The sequence below is a fragment of the Cervus canadensis genome, chromosome 8, assembly GCF_019320065.1.
Source record: "Cervus canadensis isolate Bull #8, Minnesota chromosome 8, ASM1932006v1, whole genome shotgun sequence".
In the NCBI taxonomy this organism is placed as follows: domain Eukaryota; kingdom Metazoa; phylum Chordata; class Mammalia; order Artiodactyla; family Cervidae; genus Cervus; species Cervus canadensis.
Window position 1 is genome coordinate 54,791,629 of NC_057393.1, and position 21,823 is coordinate 54,813,451.

Here is a 21,823-nt window from a genome sequence, read left to right on the forward strand (position 1 = left end):
TCCTCCCCATCCCCAGCCTCTACTTTTGGCACAGTGTATGGACCCTGAAGGAGCTTCATTGTGCTTGAACAGAAGTAAAGGACATTTGAGATTTTCTCCATCATGTGGTTGATGTTTTCTCTGTCCCATAAGTAAGTGGAAATTGGCTTGGGATCCCTGGAGTGGTCTGTGGCCCTTATAAAATCCAAAGGGGAGAGAACCTTGGTTAAAAGAAGAAATGGAGAAAGATCAACTTCTAATTTTCTTTGCTGAAGGTCAGATTATTACTTCTTCTCTGAATTGCTCCCACTTGCTGATATGGAAACTTCCTTTAATTTGGAATAGATAAGAGTAATTTTGGGCAGATAAGATAAGAGCTCTGGGAAGTTGTCATTGCTCACTGGTTTGACAGAGATGCTGCCACAAAATGATTATGCAAGATATTTTTTCTGTCCATTTTGAACTATTTTTTTTTTAAATCTAGGTTATTGATTTAAAAACAATAGATCAAGATTTCCCTCTGGCACTACTGGAACCCAGAGTGTACAGAGGGGGCCTCTGGTGTTCCAGAGAGCCTAGCATTTAGTAGATATAATGACTCACCATCTCTTTAAATTCATCTGTCATTACTTGATTACTTGATGGAAATATTAGAGAGAATGAAGTTGTGAACTAGGATAAAGATCTTGTAAAGGAGTCAAAGACCTACTCAACCCTCAATATCCTTCTGTAACATTTGAAGAGGACTGTGTATTTCACAGCAGCACCTCATGTTCCTGAGACAGACCTTATCGTTGCTCTGACCCTGGGGAGGCATCGTTGCATATCCTGTAGTTCCCATGAAAGGCCAAACACAACCTGTCATGGAGAGTCTATGCTGTCCTAGGGACTGTTGAGTTTTGGGATGCAGACACATAGGAGCTTAGGACATAGGGACACTTAGGAGCAAAATGAAGGCACAGGGAGATTTCTGCACCATTTCCCTTCTGCTTCAGGGCACACTCTGGCCCCCCACAGTGTGCCATCACAGCCTGTCTCTTCACCCAGGGGAAGGATGGGAAACCTCTACTGTCTGCCTGATTTTCCTTACTTACACCACTTACTCTCCATCATTCCCTCATCCCTCTCAACACATACAACACTGTGCCCTGACTCCCTCCTTTATTTTGGAGATGCTCATTTGGGGAATAAAAAGGAGAGGGAATGACTATGGATAAGACATGGGGTAGAAAGTCTCAAAAAATGAAGATATCTTTGATGTAAGAAAGGAGGTCTACTCCTCACAGGTCAGGACTCCCAACTAGCTGATTGTCCAATGCCACAATCAGACAGGAGCAGGTGTTGTGTTGCTTTCCATCCACTGTGCATAGGCGAGTTTGAACAAGGTATAACAAGGTTTCACCAGATCACATTCAGTTGTATAATGTTGGTATTTGACATGTTGTATTTAGGAATAGGACTGCTTTATGCTCTGGTGGTGAGGGAGGCTGAACGGGGAATGAGGTCTAGTGCAAAATCTTTGTGTGACCTTAGATGTGTTATTGAATTCAAGTCTGTGTGCCCATCACCCAGTGAGGCCAAATAATACCAAAATGTCAGAGTCTGGAGCAGAGAAAATTTTATTGCAGGGCCATGCAAGGAAATGGGTGGCTCATGCAGCAAAGCCCTTTTATAAGAAAGGTGAGGAAGAGATGTGGTTAGTTGTTGCAAACTTCTTGGTGTCAGATCCTCTGTTTTTTGAGGTCAGGTCATGATATTCCTGTGAACCTCACCGAAACAAATGTTATTCTCAGTTCTTGCAAGAAAGGACAAGTCCCAAGGATTGACTTTCTCCCTCTGAGGTCCAGGCCTTGACTAAGGGAGGGAGGTGCCTGTCCAGGACAGTTAGCCTGCCTGGGAGGGCTGGTCCAGCACCCAGTGTGGGTCCTCCCACCAGTGCTAAGCCCGGCCAAAGAGTCAGATCTTAAATGGGGGTGCCTGCAGGGCTAGATCCCACCGACCCCACCCAGCCATCATAACTGAGGGAGCCAGGCACCCAGGACCCAGCCGGCCCTTAGGTTTTTCATTTAAATTGGACAGAATCACTTGTACAGGACCAATAGAAGCACATGTTGTAACAAATACCAATCAAGTGAATTCCTAGCTCACAACAATTGCCCTTTTTGGAGAATAGCCCCAGCCACAGAGGGGGACCTGAAGTAAAGAGGTGCAGCATCCTTGCAACTTAACCCTGACCTCTGGTCACCTCCTAGGGGTAGACCGCTGATCTAAGATGGACCAATTTTTGAAACTCGAACAGAGACCCTGACACTGGTTGAAGCTGTTGCTTAATGGCAGTGTCCATATATCCAGTTGCTGAGACCTTCGTGGATTGCAACCCATGGAGACTGCCCCTGCCACTAGGTCACAGAAGTGGGGATGGTGGGGGAGTGTTCACTGCTGCTTCAAGTCCTGGGCCTGGCCAGTGGGCAGCTGTGGCAAAGACACAGCCAGCTCTGTTCAGCTCTGCAGGACCCAGCCCTCGGCCTGACGCGGGCCCCCAGGTCATCTGGCGGCCCCACGGCCCCGGGGCCTGAAGGGCCCTGGGAGAAGTTGCAATCCACCTCTCACCACTCTATGCTGGGGGAACCGCTGCGAGCCTGACTGTTGGCCCAGCGGAACCTCTCGCTGCTGTGCTGTGTCTCGCGATAAGTGTCTGGCACTAACGGCGTCACTAAGGGCTGTGCGCCTGCCCCACCCCATCACATCCGGGTCACTTGCTAGCTGCCAGCTCTACTCCCTCAGATGGCAGACAGGGGCCGCTGAGACCTGGAACTGTGTCTGCCTCTGTTTCCAACAAACTCGTGATCTTTCGTCTCTGCCCTCAAAAGGAAAAAAGAAAGTCCAGGTAAATTTTATTAATTCTTTTCTTAAAAAGAGTCAATATTATACAGAGTGAAGTAAGCCAGAAAGATAAAGACCAATACAGTATACTAACACATATATATGGAATTTAGAAAGATGGTAATGATAACCCTATATGCAAAACAGAAAAAGAGACACAGATGTACAGAACAGACTTTTGGACTCTGTGGGAGAAGGCGAGGGTGGGATGTTTTGAGAGAGCATCGAAACATGTATATTATCTAGGGGGAAACAGATCACCAGCCCAGGTTGGATGCAAGAGACAAGTGCTCGGGGCTGGTGCACTGGGAAGACCCAGAGGGATGGGATGGAGAGGGAGGTGGGAGGGGGGATCGGGATGGGGAACACGTGTAAATCCATGGCTGATTCATGTCAATGTATGACAAAAACCACTACAATATTGTAAAGTAATTAGCCTCCAACTAATAAAAATAAATGGAAAAAAAAGAGTCAATATAAAATTAAAGCAATAAAATGAGACTGAATTTTGGTAACACAGTTGAAATTATTGTGGCACTCACAGCAAGGAAAGGATTTAGTTGATTTTCTGTGGCTATTGGTTTTTTGCTAGTCTTATGGTGATGGAAGTGGCACAATTTTTTTAAAGGATCCAAGGAGCTGCTGGACTTTTGGTTCTCCCAGCAGCAACCTGTCACCAACCAAGGATCTGATGAATCTTCAAATCACCCCATGATTCCAGTGGGATATATTTTTGAAAGATGTTTAGTGGTTAGTCATGAGTGTGGCAAAAACTGAAACTTATATATTCAGTGAGAATAGCATGTTTATCTCCAAGAGACAAAGATGTGTGGTACCACCTTCTCCTGAAAGCACAGGTTTCCCTGTTGAACCTCGCTCAGAATTATAGTGATTTTGACTCAGTTCAAAGTTCTTTTATTCCCCGAAGAATTTAATGAAGCCATCTCATCAAGTGAATCCACACTGGAATTTACAGGAAGAAATAGTTTCTTAATGTAATTTTACCAAATGCAGCAGTGTATTGTATCAGTTCAGTTCAGTCGCTCAGTCGTGTCTGGCTCTTTGCGACCCCATGAATCGCAGCACGCCAGGCCTCCCTGTCCATCACCAACTCCCGGAGTTTACTCAAATTCATGTTCATCGAGTTAGTGATGCCATCCAACCATCTCATCCTCTGTTGTCCCCTTCTCCTCCTGCCCCCAATCCCTCCCATCATCAGGGTCTTTTCCAATGAGTCAACTCTTCGCATGAGGTGGCCAAAGTATTGGAGTTTCAGCTTCAGTATCAGGCCTTCCAATGAACACCCAGGACTTATCTCCTTCAGGATGGACTGGTTGGGTCTCCTTGCAGTCCAAGGGACTCTCAAGAGTCTTCTCCGACACTACAGTTCAAAAGTGTCAATTTTTCGGCACTCAGCTTTCTTCACAGTGTATTGTATAGGACGGATGAACTCTGAGTTCATACTGGTATAGGCTGGATTTCCCAGAGACTTGGGTGATCAGTCAGCTGGATCAAATCCAGGAAATACTGATGAATGAGCTTGACCCAGAAGTTATGGACCAATTTACGCAAAAGATGGTGTTACTGCAAAGATGTCATTCATGAAAGCAGAATTTGTGCTAGGTTCTGTCACTGATATCACACTGTTCAGTCCTTGTGGGGATTCAGTCAGTGGCATGAAGTCATAGGGAACTTATTGGACTGTTCACGCCATTCCCATAACCAGAATTTTCTTATAGTAGCTTTGAAACAAACTTTAGCTGCTGCTGCTGCTGCTACTGCTAAGTCACTTCAGTTGTGTCCACTTCTGTGCGACCCCGTAGACGGCAGCCCACCAGGCTCCTTTGTCCCTGGGATTCTCCAGGCAAGAACACTGGAGTGGGTTGCCATTTCCTTCTCCAATGCATGCATGCATGGTAAGTCCTTCAGTTGCGTCAAACTTTAGCTAGAACTCTTATAATGACCTGTTTAGGAAAGTTGTGAGTTTTTAAGCCAGGAAAATTTTTGACCACCTTGTTTGTAAATCAGAGTTTTAAATGTCCCACACTGCTTTCCTTGCCCCAGAAAATTGAAGTTTTAAATGTCTTGATTGACAGAGGAGTTCTATATTTAGTGATTACAATTTTATTTTTACCAATTTGACTAAGAAATGATAGTAAGAGAAGAACTAATTTAGAAAAATGAAGAAAAAATACAAAACACATATAGAAGGAAATGATGGCTCCTTTCTGTGTATTGAGACTGAGGTCCATGCTTTCCATAACCACCACCTCAAGATGCAGAAAGCCCTAGATGTGATGACAGTCTAATCATTTTAGATTGTATGTGTTATTATACCGAGGAGTTAGATATCTAGCATGAATGCTCTCTTGTGTGTTTAGATATTCTATACCACTCTTGCTGTGAAACTGAAGTGCTTGTAGAAACAACACTTTATGAAACTCTATAACAGATATGAAAACAATTCAGTTTGGTTTATGTACAGTGTAATATTTCTCCAGGGATCATCCAAAATTCCCAATAGACAAAGCTTTTGTCATCATTAGGTGTTGGCCTCAACCTAACCATCTGGGACTGGTCTGTTAAATTGCTGTCAGAATTTTACATTCTGCTTACTGCTACTTTCTAGAATATATTCTTTACTAATATTATTGAAACCAATTTCTACTTCATACAGTTTTTTTTTTTTTTTGCTATAGCAATTGGCTTTCCTTCCACGAATCAAGTTCTCCTAAGAAAATGATTGCAATTATTCATATTTTGGTATTACTAGTTTAACATTATTGCTCCCTGCATTCCTAGTCCTTTAATTGATTTTTTTTCTCACCTGTGTGTCTCCCCTCCCCACCTCAAATAAAGCAATACACTGTTACACTGTGGGTTTATACTAATCTTATCCTCCACAGGGGAAGCTGGGGTAGATCTTGGACTTAATATTCATTTAAGGTTTAGAGAATTTGACTTCCTTTTAATTGGCATGGGCTCTTTTGAAAGATAGTGATAAATAAACTTATTTTGTTGATTTTCAAGGATGACCCATAGAGTATTATAGATTGAGATGTGGGTGAACAGAAATAACTGTACAGAAATCATATGACATCTTGTGTTTCCAGTAAATGAGATTCAGTTCAGTTCAGTTCCTTTTCCTGGACTAGGCCTTTACTAATGTGTAAAATAGTGGCATGCAAGGATTTATTATCACTGAGTTTATTATCAGGGAGATTGAGTGTAAAGGTTGTACTGGGTTCGGTACATCAAGCTGGCTTGGGTCATTCACTTTGACTTTTATATTAGTAGCCATTTCCATGAAATTCCAGTGATAATTTCCTATAAACCTTGTTTTAAAGCAGAATCAGTGTCTTTTTCATCTTGTGACTTAAAATCCTATGATTTTGTGATTCATATGATAGTGTCTAAATTCATCTGTTCCCCTCATTGTGTGTTCCCTTCACTGGGGCTTCACAGGATTGAGTGAATGACTGCACAGGAAGGCAGAATGCTATTAATAAAACATAATGTACAGTGTTCCAGTATAGTTGATGGGAAATGCCTAAAAATATAGGCTTTCAAGAGTTAGCATCTTTTAGCTATATTTGCAAATATTGTGGGATTTAGGCAGCCAAGAGAACAGCAAAGTTGACTGAATTTTGTATTTCTTCTTGTCTTCAAAATGTTTTATTTTTATTTTTGTGTTGATGCAGTGATGTTTGGTTTCTTCTGTGTTTATAGGTGAACCACATTTCATTGGTGTCTCTAAACATAAAATCTACTTTGCTTGAAATCAAGTGGTTGGAATACTGTTTTGTTTTTTTTTTTTACATTTAGTAAATGTGTACTTTATTATTTTTTTTCATTTATTTTTATTAGTTGGAGGCTAATTACTTTACAGCATTGTAGTGGTTTTTGTCATACATTGACATGAATCAGCCGTGGATTTACATGTGTTCCCCATCCCGATCCCCCCTCCCACCTCCCTCTCCACCCGATTGCTCTGGAATACTGTTTTGACTTAAAGAATATTGTTGGTTGAAACCTTCATTTAAGAAGCTTTCAATCAATGTGATCAGCTTGATTCTGTAATTAGCATAGCACCTAATGCTTTGGTGTCCTGCTTTTGAGGACCAGTGTTCAGAGTAGATTTTGTTCTTATACAGTATCTAGTGGATATGATAACATTTGTTGGCTCAAAGTTTGTTTTCTTCTTCTCATAGATTTAAGAGTTATATCTAATGTTGAAAAACTCCACACACTGATACACATTGAGGCAAAGCCTGGAAAAATGATAACTGTAGATTGCATAGGGATATAAATTAATCTTAGTATAATTGAAGAGAGAACATTTGGTGCCATAATTTCTCCCTTCACGGTGTTGGATTTAAACCAGTTGAAATGCGTTTCTGTACAACAATGTAAGTATCAATGAAAGTTTGCTCAATTAAAATGTACCTACAAGTTTATTTTCTTTACAGTGGATGCCCAGTCCTGTGCGTCTATTGCCACTAGTTACTTATTAGCTATGAACACTTTCCCACCTAATTCCTGAGATAGTGCTTATTCTATTAGAGGAAGAAATGATCTGATGTGAGAGACACTGGTGGTAGAGGATAGGGAAGGGTGTGGTAGAAATCCAGAAGGTGGGCATGGTCTATAGGACCCAGACCTTGGGGAGTGGGCCCTGGAATCCTCAAGACAGAAGATGCAGAGGTGGTTAAGGCAAACCTCACTTCCTTGATGTTATCTTTGTACCTGTCCTGTGAGCACTGTTCCAGGCTGGTCACTGTGAGCAGTCCTAGCTTCTCACTGTGAGCAGTGCCTGCCTTCAGGGATTTACCTTTCCTGCAGGGCCGCTGGAGTGGGACTTAGGCCACATTTGTATTTGCAAAAGAGAAGTGTTCCCTGTGCCTGTGAATAGTGTTGGCTGTCATTTACCTTTGGAAAGGGTCTATCCTGAGGGGGCTCACCTTTCCTTTGTGAAAGGAGTTCAGAAGCAGAAGCAATAAGACTCCTCCTCACCAGAGTGTTCTCAAGTCCCGTGGCTGTTGACACCTGGGTGATAAGGGTGGATTTCCTCTGAAGCTTACAGGTGGGCAGGCAGCAGCACTGACAGGGCTGGTAGCAGTCAAGCCCTGAACTACAGGCAGGACTGAAAAGTGCAGCCCCAGCAGTGAGGTTGGGACTCTGGTCTTCTGAGCATCCTCTCCCTAGACTAGAGAAAATCCTTGCAAAATAGACTATAGGCAGATGATTCTAATAAAGTCTCTAAAATGATAAGTCATTTCTATGTGCCTTAGCCTGGCCTCCTCATCATTTTGCATCATGCAAACAGGAATTTTATATAGGCATACCTCTTCTATTATACTTCACTTTATCAGGCTTTGCAGATTTTTTTTTTTTAAACAAATTGAAGTTTGGTGGCAACCCTGTGTTGAGCAGGTTTGAACAGCATTTTCTCACTTTGTGTCTCTGTGTCACATTTTGGTAATTCTTGCAATATTTCAAATGTTTTCATTATTATTATATTTGTTTTGGTGATCAGTGATCTTTAATGTTACCATTGCAGTTGTTGGAACTCCATGGACCGTGCCCATGTAAGTCAGCAAACTTAATTGATAAATGTTGTGTGTGTGCTGACTGCTCTGCTGACAGATGTTTCCCTGTCTCTCTTCCTTGCCTCTGGCCTTCCTATTCTCCGAGACACATGAACCTTGAATTTAGGCCAGTTAACAACACTACAATAGCCTCTATGTGTTTGAGTGAAAGGAATAGTCGCACGTCTCTCATTTTAAATCAAAAGCTAGAAATGATTAAGCTTAGTGAGGAAAGCATGTCCAAAGCCAAGACAGACCCAAAACTAGGCCTCCTGTGACAGTCAGCCAAGTTGTAAATGTAAAGGAAAAGTTCTTGAAGGAAATGAACTCCAATGAACACGTGAATGATAAGAAAGTGAAACAGCCTTATTTCTGATCTGGAGAAAGTTTTAGTGTTCTGGATAGAAGATCAAACCAGCCACAACATTGCCTTAAGTGAAAGCTTAATTCAGAGCAAGGACCTGTCTCTTTTTTCTACACATGTGTGCTTTCTTGAGGAATCAGTGGGAGGGAGGGAGTATGCTCAGAGCCTGCTCAGTCCCCTGCTGGCCTTGTGCTCCTCCAGCACCACCCTTGCTGACCACACCCTGGCTTACTCTTCAGGGAGCTTGGGGAGGCCACCGCACCAGGGCGCAGAAGGGGAGCATGGTTCCAGCCTTCCTCTCCTACATAACCCACTTGTCTACTATCCTGCACACTCACAAAGGGGCTTCATTGTAATTGATGGCTGCTTTGGTTTTCCTAGTCACTTTCTTTTTCATCTCCATGTGTCCTAATTCTCTTTAATTCTGTGAAGGCTGAGAGAGGTGAATAAGCTGAAGAAGAAAAGTTTGAAGCTAGCAGAGGCTGGTTCATGAGGTTTAAAGAAGGAAGTCACATCAAAGTGCATGTCTTTAAGAACATTCATGGACTTCCCTGGTGTTCCAGTGGTTAAGACGCTGTGCTTCCAATGCAAGGGTTCCCGAGTTCTATCCCCAATCAGGGAACTAAGATTCCCTATGCCACAGTGCAGAAAAAAATTTGTAATTTATGGGAAGAGGTCAAAAATGTCAACATGAACAAGAGTTTGAAAGAAGTTGATTCCGGCTTTCATGAATGACTACGAGGGGTTCAAGACTTCAGGGGAGGAAGCAACTGCAGATGTAGTGGAAACAGCAAGAGAGCTAGAATTAATAGTGGAACCTGAAGATGTGATTGAAGCAGTGCAATCTCATGATACAACTATAACAAATGAGGAGTTGCTTCTTATGGATGAGTAAAGAAAGTGGCTTCCTGAGATGGAAGGTACTCCTGGTGAAGAAGCTGTGAAGATTGTTGAAATGGTAACAAAAGATTTAGAATATTACATAAACTTGGTAAAATAATAGCAGAGTTTGAGAGGACTGACTCCAACTTGGAAAGAATTTCTACTGTGGGTAAATGCTGCCAAACCATTGCATACCACAAAGAAATTGTTTATGAAAGGAAGAGTCAATTAATGTGGAAATTTCATTTTTGTCTTATTCTAATAAATTTTGAAAGTCACTCTAACCTTCAGCAACCACCACCCTGAAGAGTCAGCATCTATCAACATCTAGGCAAGACCCTCCACCAGCAAAAAGATTACAACTTGCTGAAGGTTCAGATGGTCAGTGTTTTTTAGCAATAAACTATCTTAAATTAAGGTATGTCCATTTTTAGGCATGTTATAGTATACTTAATAGACTACAGTATAGGGTAAATGTAACTTATATATGCACCGAGAAACCAAAAAGTTTGTGTGACTTTATTGTGATATTTGCTTTATTTGTGGCCTGGAATGGAACCTTCAAAATCTCTGATGTATGCCTGTATTGAATGTTATTTCTAATCTCTGACAGAACTTAGTATAATATTCTGTGCATCAATTCTGACTAATGGATTTATTTTTACCTTATTTTTGATGAAAACTGTTGCCCATGAGAGTATCTACTTAGGTTTTAAAAAAGACATTAGACTTTTTTCTTCTATATATTATTTGATATATATTTTATATAACATATGTCAATAAAGAAGCCCAATATAAAAATGAACACCTATGAACTTACCGCATAACTTGAAAGGCAGTCTTTGTGTTCTTCCCAGCTCTTATCCCTCCTTTGTTTGAAATCCTGAATTTTATTCTTAGTATATACCCGTAAAGGCTTCCCTGGTGGCTCACTGCAGGCTCAGCCTGCATTGTAGGGATCGCAGGAGACTTAGGTTTGATCCCTGGGTTGAGAAGATCCTCTGGCAGAGGGAATAGCATCCTACTCCAGCCTTCTTGCCTGGAGAATTCCATGGATAGAGGAGTCTGATGGGCTACAGTCCATGGGGTTACAGAATCAGGCATGACTGAAGTGACTGAGCACGCATGCATATATCCATAATTGTCTCATATATGTCTACATCTCCAAACAATATAATGTTTGGATTCAGAAGATACTGGCTTTGTTTGGGAGAATGTGGTACAGTGATTAGAAATAATGGTTTTAAAATCAAACTGATTCGATTGAGATCTCAGACGAACCATTTCCTAGCTATGTGGTCTTGAACGCATTATTTACCCTCTCTGAGCATCTGAGCATCTACAAATGGGAGTAATTCTTCCCACCTCATCTCCCTCCTGAGGATTTAATGGAATAAGGAATGTTAAGGACCTGTTCTTTTCTTGTCTACCTCCTTCCTCCTTCTGCCTCAGACTCCCTGGGAACTCCTGTGAAGCACACTTAGCCCTTCACCACTGGCACCTACTCCAAGATACCAGCCTTAAAACAACAGAGAATGAGAAGCCCATGCAATGAACAAGAGTACCAGACTGTATTTACAGTCCTTAATCTGTCCACACAGGGAAGACAAATGAGGCAGACAGCAGATAGTGGGTGCCATTACTGGATCATTAATTAGCAACTTGTTTGGCCTTGGCAGGAAATCATTCATCATTTTCAGATGAGCAGAGAACTGCAGAACCTTCTATCTGTCCTCCCTCATTCTGAACCAGTGTGACAGATGCGATCGTCCTCGCCAGAGTTTTCCCTCCCACGGTGCCTTATCCAGATAAGTGACTGGGATGGTGCTGCCCTGTGATCTGCTGAATGCAAGAGCCTGAACTCGGAAGGGGTCCGGGGCCAAAGACTTCCAGGGCTGGAGAACTATGCCAGAAACCCCAAAAGATAAATGAAGGCTTCTGGAACAAGATGAGACGATGAATAAACTATTTGCTTTGAGAATGGACATGATGTTCCAGAAAAATCAACTTTAGCTGCCAAAGTAACCCTTTTAGAGTTCACAAAGAACCGCATCAGGGCTCCCACATGCGAGCTTGTGCTCAGGGCTGGTGTATGAGGCTTCACAGGAATCAAGTGGTGCAGGGTTACTGAACCCCTAGAGCAAAGGCGGAGCCAGAGGCTCAGAAGGAATAGTTAGTGTCCAAATGAAAATATTTAGGAAGAGGCTGATTTACATTTCAAACCAACATCTGTCTGATTCCAAAACTCAGGCGTGCTCTGTGACACCATCTTGTGTTCCTCAGCAGGCTGACAGGTCACCATGAACCAGACAGATGCTAGCCAGTAGTGTCTTAACCACTGATTGCCCACTGCCTTTAAACACCCACAGGTTCTTTGGGCTGGATAGATGATGCATGATGCATCTTTGGCCTTGTTATGTATATCTAATCTGAGGCCCATTGTCTCTTCTTGAAATGATTTCACATTGGCTAAGGTTTAAAGGCAATGACACATTCATTGTTGGAAGTGAGAGGAAAGTCCGCATTTTCCCCTGTACTGATGAGACAGAGAGATTGTCTCAACCATTTCATCAAGACAGGAGACTTTCAGGAGAAGCACATGGCTGAAAGTTCTAAAAGCAAAGGGAAGGAGGTTTAGCAGAAGGAAGCAGGGGAAGGTGTCAATGTGGAATCTCCAATATAAGTTGATAGGTAAAGGCCATGAGATACTAAGGAAATGAACAGAAAACATTGTTTTGAGTCCTTAGGTCTTGGCAGAAGAAGAGAAGTCTCTACAGCCTGGAGCTGGGTGGTCAGGTGATTGGGCTTCTGTACTACCAAGCCTGTGCAAACTGAAGCACCTGGTCCAGGAAGGGGGGGGACGGGCAACATGGTGATTGAGGCTACAGTTGAGTTGTTTTGCCAACAAGAGACTTAGGGTTGGAGGTGGCTATTATTTTTGCCAATCCAATGTGCTTAGGGTGAGGGTCTCATGAATAATATTTAGGAAATATCTTAAATAATCATAGATTTATAACTAAAATTATTGTCACAAAATCACTTGTAAGTTGTATTCTCTGATAGAATTAAGAACAAATTTATTGGTATCTGTCAGTTCAGTTCAGTTCAGTCGCTCAGTCATGTCCGACTCTTTGCGACCCCATGAATTGCAGCACGCCAGGCCTCCCTCTCCATCACCAACTCCCGGAGTCCACTCAAACTCATGTCCATCGAGTCGGTGATGCCATCCAGCCATCTCATCCTCTGTCGTCCCCTTCTCCTCCTGTCCCCAATCCCTCACAGCATCAGGGTCTTTTCCAGTGAGTTAACTCTTTGCAAGAGGTGACCAAAGTACTGGAGTTTCAGCTTCAGCATCAGTTCTTCCAGTGAACACTCAGGACTGATCTCCTTTAGGATGGACTGGTTGGATCTCCTTGCAGTCCAAGGGACTCTCAAGAGTCTTCTCCAACACCACAGTTCAAAAGCATCAATTCTTCGGCGCTCAGCTTTCTTCACAGTCCAACTCTCACATCCATACATGACCACTGGAAAAACCATAGCCTTGACTAGACAGACCTTTGTTGGCAAAGTAATGTCTCTGCTTTTTAATATGCTATCTAGGTTGTTCATAACTTTCCTTCCAAGGAGTAAGCGTCTTTTAATTTCATGGCTGCAATCACCATCTGCAGTGATTTTGGAGCCCCCCCAAAATAAAGTCTGACACTGTTTCCACTGTTTCCCCATCTATTTCCCATGAAGTGATCTGGAGAGTAGCTATTCAGATTAGAGAAACTAAGGTTAAGCACTAAGCTATAATTTTTTTCTTGTCTCACTTATACCCCATCCATTCCATCCTTGCTTTAACTGTCCCCTCCCAATGAATCATTTAAAAGAAAACCCAGATATTACATTATTTCATTAATAAATGCTTAACTGTATATTTCTAAGAGAAATGGGTTATTTTTAAAAACATGCCAATTTTGCCTTTATCACATTAAAAATATGAAAAATAATCCACTAATATCATCTGGTAGCCAGTCTATGGTTAAATTTCCCTGATTCTTTTTCAGTTAATGGGGAACACATGTAAATCCATGGCTGGTTCATGTCAATGTATGACAAAAACCACTACGATATTGTAAAGTAATTAGCCTCCAACTAATAAAAATAAATGGAAAAAAAATGAATTAAAGTGCACTATATATATAATATAAATAAATTATATAAACATATATAATTTATGTATATATAAAGATTATATATAAAAATAAAATATAAATTATATATATATAAATATATCTCCCAACCAAAAGTTCCCTCTCCTTCTTTTTTCTATTATATATGCATGTATAATTTATGTATATATATAAATTATATATATAAATATATGTAAATAAATATATATACACACATATATAAGTTATATATATGTATATTTATATATATATAAATATATCTCCCAACCAAAAGTTCCCTCTCCTTTTTTCCCTTTGTTATTTATTTGTTGAAGAAATTGGGTCATTTGTCCTGTAGAATTTTCCACATTCTGCGTTAGTTGACTTTACTCTGTGGTGCTGCTCCTTTGTTTTGTCTTGTTTAAATTAATAATTAGATCTAGAGGCTTATCAGATTTGGATTTTTTCTAAGACTATTTCCCAGTTTGTGTCTTTCCTATTGCATTTCATCAGGAGCACTGGAAAACTGGCATCTTTTTTTTTCCCTTTCGAGATGTGAAGATTCATCAGTGGATTCAGGTGATATCAGCCTGATCCATCCAGTAAGAAGTTTCTCATCAATCTTCCACCCAATGGATTTGGCAGCTATTGATGATTTTCCAGGCTTATTATTTTATTAGGGTTGCAAAGTGGGGATTCTCTGTAGCAGTAATTCTCTCTGCATTTATCAGCTGTAATTATTTTGTAACTAAGAACTTTTGATCATCAGTTGGATTTCCTAAAAGATAGTTTATCCAGGAATGTCCAAATAAATGCTCGATTCTTTCCAGTTATTTACTAGTTTTTCAGAAAATTCTTTGGTTTTCTAGCAATCTCCAATGTGAACATTGTGGCCTTTTTTTTTTTTTAATCATTATTGACTCACAGATTTTAAATTCTTTGATATAGTTCAATTCACTGTAGGCATTGTACTTTTTGATGCTTAAATTGTCCCATCCTTGGCAATTCTTTCAGATTGGCTGCTGGGTCCTTTGACTTTTTGTTGTTGTTGTTGTTGTCTTGGTTAACTTCCTTGCTTTCTGATATGACAGTCTAGAATCATTTCAAACGTTTCTGCAGGGAGGGACCTGAATACTAAGGTCTGCATGCTTGGGGTGATTATTACTACTTGGTTTTCACTGCCTTAGGTATTTTCAGTGGAAATATATTTTTTTGCTGAGTTAAAAAGTACATATTTCTTTTTATTTGAATAAGAAAAATATGTTATGACCATAATGTGCATAGGTTTATTTCTGGGCTTTGTATTCTGTTCCATTGATCTATGTGTTTGTTTTTGTGCTAACACCATATTGTTTTGGTTAATATAGCTATGTAGTATAGTCTGAAGTCAGGGAGTGTGGTACCTTTAACTTTGTTCATTTTTTCTCAAGATTACTTTGATTATTCAAGGTCTTTTGTGGTTCCATATACATTTTAGGATTATTTGTTCTAGTTCTCTGAAAAATGTCATGGGTATTTTGATAAAGATTGAATTAAATCTGTAGATTGCTTTGGGTAGTATGGGCATTTTGATAATATTTATTCTTCCAATCAATGAACTTGAGATATTGTCCCATTTCTTTGTATCACCTTCAGTTTCCTTCATTAGTGTCTTACAATATTCAGGGTATAGGTCTTTCACCTTCTTGGCTAGTTTATTTTTAGATGTTTTATTCTTTTTGATGAAATTTTATTTATTTACTATTTTTTAAAATTTCTTTTACTTTTTATTTAAATTTTATTTTTATTTTTATTTTATTTATTTTTTTTTTTTCCAGTGGGTTTTGTCATACATTGATATGAATCAGCCATAGAGTTACATGTATTCCCCATCCCGATCCCCCCTCCCACCTCCCTCTCCACCCGATTCCTCTGGGTCTTCCCAGTGCACCAGGCCCGAGCACTTGTCTCATGCATCCCACCTGGGCTGGTGATCTGTTTCACCATAGATAGTATACATGCTGTTCTTTTGAAATATCCCACCCTCACATTCTCCCACAGAGTTCAAAAGTCTGTTCTGTATTTCTGTGTCTCTTTTTCTGTTTTGCATATAGGGTTATCGTTATCACTTTCTAAATTCCATATATATGTGTTAGTATGCTGTAATGTTCTTTATCTTTCTGGCTTACTTCACCTGTATAAGGGGCTCCAGCTTCATCCATCTCATTAGGACTGGTTCAAATGAATTCTTTTTAACGGCTGAGTAATATTCCATGGTGTATATGTACCACAGCTTCCTTATCCATTCATCTGCTGATGGGCATCTAGGTTGCTTCCATGTCCTGGCTATTATAAACAGTGCTGTGATGAACATTGGGGTGCACGTGTCTCTTTCAGATCTGGTTTCCTCAGTGTGTATGCCCAGAAGTGGGATTGCTGGGTCATATGGCAGTTCTATTTCCAGTTTTTTAAGAAATCTCCACACTGTTTTCCATAGCGGCTGTACTAGTTTGCATTCCCACCAACAGTGTAAGAGGGTTCCCTTTTCTCCACACCCTCTCCAGCATTTATTGCTTGTAGACTTTTGGATAGCAGCCATCCTGACTGGCGTGTAATGGTACCTCATTGTGGTTTTGATTTGCATTTCTCTAATAATGAGTGATGTTGAGCATCTTTTCATGTGTTTGTTAGCCATCTGTATGTCTTCTTTGGAGAAATGTCTGTTTAGTTCTTTGGCCCATTTTTTGATTGGGTCATTTATTTTTCTGGAATTGAGCTGCAGGAGTTGCTTGTATATTTTTGAGATTAATCCTTTGTCTGTTGCTTCATTTGCTATTATTTTCTCCCAATCTGAGGGCTGTCTTTTCACCTTGCTTATAGTTTCCTTTGTAGTGCAAAAGCTTTTAAGTTTCATTAGGTCCCATTTGTTTAGTTTTGCTTTTATTTCCAATAACTCTCACTGTTTGCAGATGACATGATCCTCTATATAGAAAACCCTAAAGACTCTACCAGAAAATTACTAGAGCTAATCAACGAATATAGTAAAGTTGCAGGATATAAAATTAACACACAGAAATCCCTTGCATTCCTATATACTAACAATGAAAAAACAGAAAGAGAAATTAAGGAAACAATACCATTCACCATTGCAACAAAAAGAATAAAATACTTAGGAGTATATCTACCTAAAGAAACAAAGGACCTATACATAGAAAACTATAAAACACTGATGAAAGAAATCAAAGAGGACACAAACAGATGGAGAAACATACCGTGTTCATGGATTGGAAGAATCAATATTGTCAAAATGGCTATTCTACCCAAAGCAGTCTATAGATTCAATGCAATCCCTATCAAGCTACCAACGGTATTTTTCACAGAACTAGACCAAAGAATTTCACAATTTGTATGGAAATACAAAAAACCTCGAATAGCCAAAGTAATCTTGAGAAAGAAGAATGGAACTGGAGGAATCAACCTGCCTGACTTCAGACTCTACTACAAAGCCACAGTCATCAAGACAGTATGGTACTGGCACAAAGACAGAAATATAGATCAATGGAACAGAATAGAAAGCCCAGAGATAAATCCACGAACCTATGGACACCTTATCTTTGACAAAGGAGGCAAGGATATACAATGGAAAAAAGACAACCTCTTTAACAAGTGGTGCTGGGAAAACTGGTCAACCACTTGTAAAAGAATGAAACTAGAACACTTTCTAACACCATACACAAAAATAAACTCAAAATGGATTAAAGATCTAAATGTAAGACCAGAAACTATAAAACTCCTAGAGGAGAACATAGGCAAAACACTCTCCGACATAAATCACAGCAAGATCCTCTATGACCCACCTCCCAAAATATTGGAAATTTTTTTATTTTTTAAAATTTACTTATGCTTAGTTGAAGGATAATTTCTTTACAGTATTGTGTTGGTTTCTACCAAACTCCAGCTTGAATCAACCACAGGTTTATCCATGTTCCCTCCCACTTGAACAATTGTTTTCTTGCTTTTTCCAATATTTCATTATTAATGTATAGAAAAGCAAGAGATTCCTGCATATTAATTTTGAAACCTGCAATTCTATGAATGAATGAATTATTTTTAATAGTTTTTTTCCTGAAGATTTTAAAGTTTTTTAAATATACTATCATGTCATCTGCAAATAATGACCATTTACATTTTCCCTTCCAGTTTGGATGCTTTTTATTTCTTTTTCTTGTCTGATTGTTGAGACTAGGACTTCTAATACTATGTTAAATAGAAGTAGAGTGAACATACTTGTCTTGTTCTTGATTTTAGAGGAAATGCTTTCAGCTTTTCATCATTAAATGTGATGCTAGATGTGGGTTTGTTATAAAGCAAATGACTAACAATGGAAATAAACATAATTAAAATGAGTGATAAGTAGCGTAAGGAAAAGAAGGAGCAGCCTGAAGGGGATTTTTAATAGATTAGAATAAGTGGCAGAGAAAGCCTTTCTGAGGAAATGATCATTAAGTTGGTGACTGAAGAAGGAGTTGGGGATGGGCCAGGCAAAGATGTGGATAAAAAACATGGCAGGCATGGTGAAAATGATGGGAAAAAGTGATGAGGCAGAAGAAGGGATAATTTTTCAAGCTGTGAAAGGATTGTGAGGCTAGATCTTGTGAGCAAAATGGAGGGTGACAAGAGATGTAATGGGAGGTGTGTATGAAGGGCATTTGGCAGCTATCTGGTGGGATTGGGGACTCAATACTAAATTAAAGAGGATGCCACTAAAGAGTTTAAGCAAGTGATGTGATCCTATTTATTCTTTAATATATCATTCCAACTTCTGTGTCCAATATGAATTGGGAAGTATAAGAGCAGAAGTACTAAGAATAGCAGCAGAGATGATTGATTGCTTATTTTCAGGAAATTCATGACAGTGGCTCAACCTGAGGGGGTGGGGTGGAGGTGGAGGAGAATAAGGTTGAGTCCGTTGAGAAGTAGAATGGATCAGAATTATTGGATGGAAGGATTAGACTAGATGAGAAAGAAGAGGGAAGTCTCCAGGATAACTCCTAGGTCTTAAGCATAAGCAACTAGCTTACTAATGGTGACACTGAGGAGCATAAGATTGAAGGTGGGGGAGACCATCACTTTGGGACATTTTGATATGACTGTGAGAGACAGAATGCATGCATGCTCACGCTCAGTCATGCCTGACTCTTCATGACCCCATGGATTGTAGCCTGCCAGTCTCCTCCATCCATGCAATTCTCTAGGCAAGCATACTGGAGTGGGTTGCCATTTCTTCCTCCAGGGGATCTTCCTGACTCAGGGATCAAACCTGCGTGTCCTACATCTCCTGTATTGGCAGATGGATTCTTTACCACTGAACCACCTGGGAAGCCAAAGATGGGGATATTGGGAAATTTATTTGAGTGCATGTCTTTGAACCTCTGGAGGTATCAATATGGAGGTTGTGACACAAACAGGACAGGAGAAGCTTACGCAGAGGAAGGGAACCAAGTGAGTAAAGAGGTTCTAGGACTTAATATGAGGGACTCCAGCATCATCGACTCAGGAGGAATAAAATGCTGGCCAAGAAGATGGGATTCTTTTTTAGCAATAGCAAGAGTGAAAATTAATTTTCCTTGATTTATATTCATAACATTCCAGAACAAAAGAGATCCTAGAGATATGTAGTCTGCCTCCCCCATTTAATAGAAAAGAAAAGAAGTTGTAGAATTTGGAAATGGTAGTCTACTGCCTTCCAGCCCTGTAAAAATAGTGACTCCTGGGGTAACACTGATTACACCAAAGGAGAAAGTGATCAGTTTAGTTCTGCCCATAATTTGTAACTGATTTTATCAAGATATAATTCACACTTAATTTTTTTCCACCTCCAAAATTAGTGTTTGTCCTTAGGTAGAAAAATTAGCTTGCAGATGCAGAAAAAATGCAGAGTTAAAACTATACAGTTGCTCTTAGAAGACCTTCTCTGAGGTGCAAGATGGTTATCTCTTCCTTATTCAGCTAGAGGCACTATGCCTCCCTTTGAACATCACCGCAGTCTTCTTTGGAGCAACTTCTTTGGAGCTACTTGCAGGTCTTACAGGTCTGAGAATTGATACTAGTGATCATAGGAGGCGGATGCACTTGGACATGGCCATCGTTAATGCTGTTTGCCTCCTTTTCTTCTTCTCCCTCCCCCTAGGCTTATGGTGGACTTCCTTGGTGACTCAGTGATAAAGAATCTGCCTGCCAATGTGTGAGACGTGGGTTCAATCCCTGGGTCAGGAAGATTCCCTAGAGAAGGAAATGGCAACCCACTCCAGTATTCTTGCCTGGAAAATTCCAAGGACAGAGGAACAGACTACAGTCTATCAGGTCACAAAGAGGTGGACACGACTTAGTGACTAAACAACAACAAGGCATATGGTAGGATTGTACTTCTTGGTTCCCTTGTGGTTAGGTGAGGCCATATGATTCCTTCTGGGGAATGAGTTGTGAGTGGAAATAATGCATCATCTCCAGACCAGAGCTTTTAATTGCTGATGCGAGGTCTCTGTAGTATTCTTGCCCTCTGTTACAATGACTGGAATTCTGGAAATAGTGGCTGCTTCATCACGCTGGATTGCTGAGTGACTCTGAGGAACAGAGCCCCCTTGCTAATCTAAAATGGGCATGTGGCATGAGAAGACATAGATCTTTGTTATTTTAATCCACCGAGATTTGGAGGTTGTGTGCTATTGTAGCATAATTTTGTCTTATGCTGACTGATACCTGGCTATTCTCTTATCTCTTTTCAGGGGCTTAATGGGCAACCTGTATATTTAGTTCTTCGAGGAAACACAGACAGCATTCCCCAGATGAATTTGCTGCTCTGCTAGAGGCATTGCAGCAGATGAATAGAATTGCACTGTCATTGCTCTATCTCCTCTTATGGTTTCCAGGGCATACTTGCTGCATCGATCCCATTCGGTACCAGTGGGGTTCCCTTTTAAGTGGCCAGTAACAGAAAATTAGTACATTTTGGGTCAGATAGGAATGGGTTTCAGTTCTTGGCTCTAGATCTCTGAGATTCTGTTTTCCTGTTTTACATATACCACTGGGTTGTGGTGAGACGGAGAGAAATACTGAATGTGAGGAAACTATATTCCTGATTCATTTGTGTCCCATGTTAGTTATCACTGCTGCCACTGCTGGTTGTGGCGTAGAAAGGAGAAAGGCAGAGAATAGCTAAGGGAGTGGAAAGGTGGCAGACTACACCCTGCTGATCTTTTATGGGCTTCTCCTCTTACCTTTCCCACAGAGAATCATGTCTTTCTATTGCAAATTTTCTTTGTTCTGTCCTTTGTCTCTACTCTGGAGCACTCAGCTCTGGAGATAACCCAACCCCTTCCAGAGTAACATTTCTCATGGTGATAGTTATTAATGATCATAAATCAATTTTTCCCATTATTATTAGTTACCATTATTGTTACTTGTTGTTATGTATGATTACTATTTATGTACTATAATTATGTCCTTATGCTGTGCAGGATTTGAGGTTCTTTTCATGGCCAGTTTAATATGTGGCTCCTACTATTAAAATTGTTCCTGAAAGAATCTGCAGGGCAAAGACATTCCTGGAATTGGCTACAGTGTCCTTGTGAACATGTTTACTCCAAGTGTTACATAACCCTTGTGCTTTGTAGCTTGTCCTAGCTCTGTAGCACAAGCATGAATTACAGACTAACCTACAGAGCAGAGCAGGTAGACAGCTAAGTGAAGCTCCGTATTTCAAACATGGATCACCGAGGTCAGAATTTACAGGTGATAGGTCACAGGTGATAAGAAGGAAGGGATACCCAGGAGTTCCACTGAAGAAGTGGCATTTCATCTATCTGGGCTCTGAATGTTGATTAGTAGATGCAGTTGGGGGAAGGACATTCCTGACTGAGGTGACAACTTTCACAAAGGTGCATAGTATGTTCAGGAAATGTTTTGTCACTAAGTTGTATCCAACTCTTTGCAAC

General features: G+C 40.4%; 1 pseudogene; it reads left to right on the forward strand.

Annotated features, from left to right (window-relative positions):
* Window positions 1–2,397: 2,397 nt before the first annotated feature.
* Window positions 2,398–5,015, forward strand: LOC122446803 (annotated as a pseudogene).
* The last annotated feature ends 16,808 nt before the right edge of the window (window positions 5,016–21,823 follow it).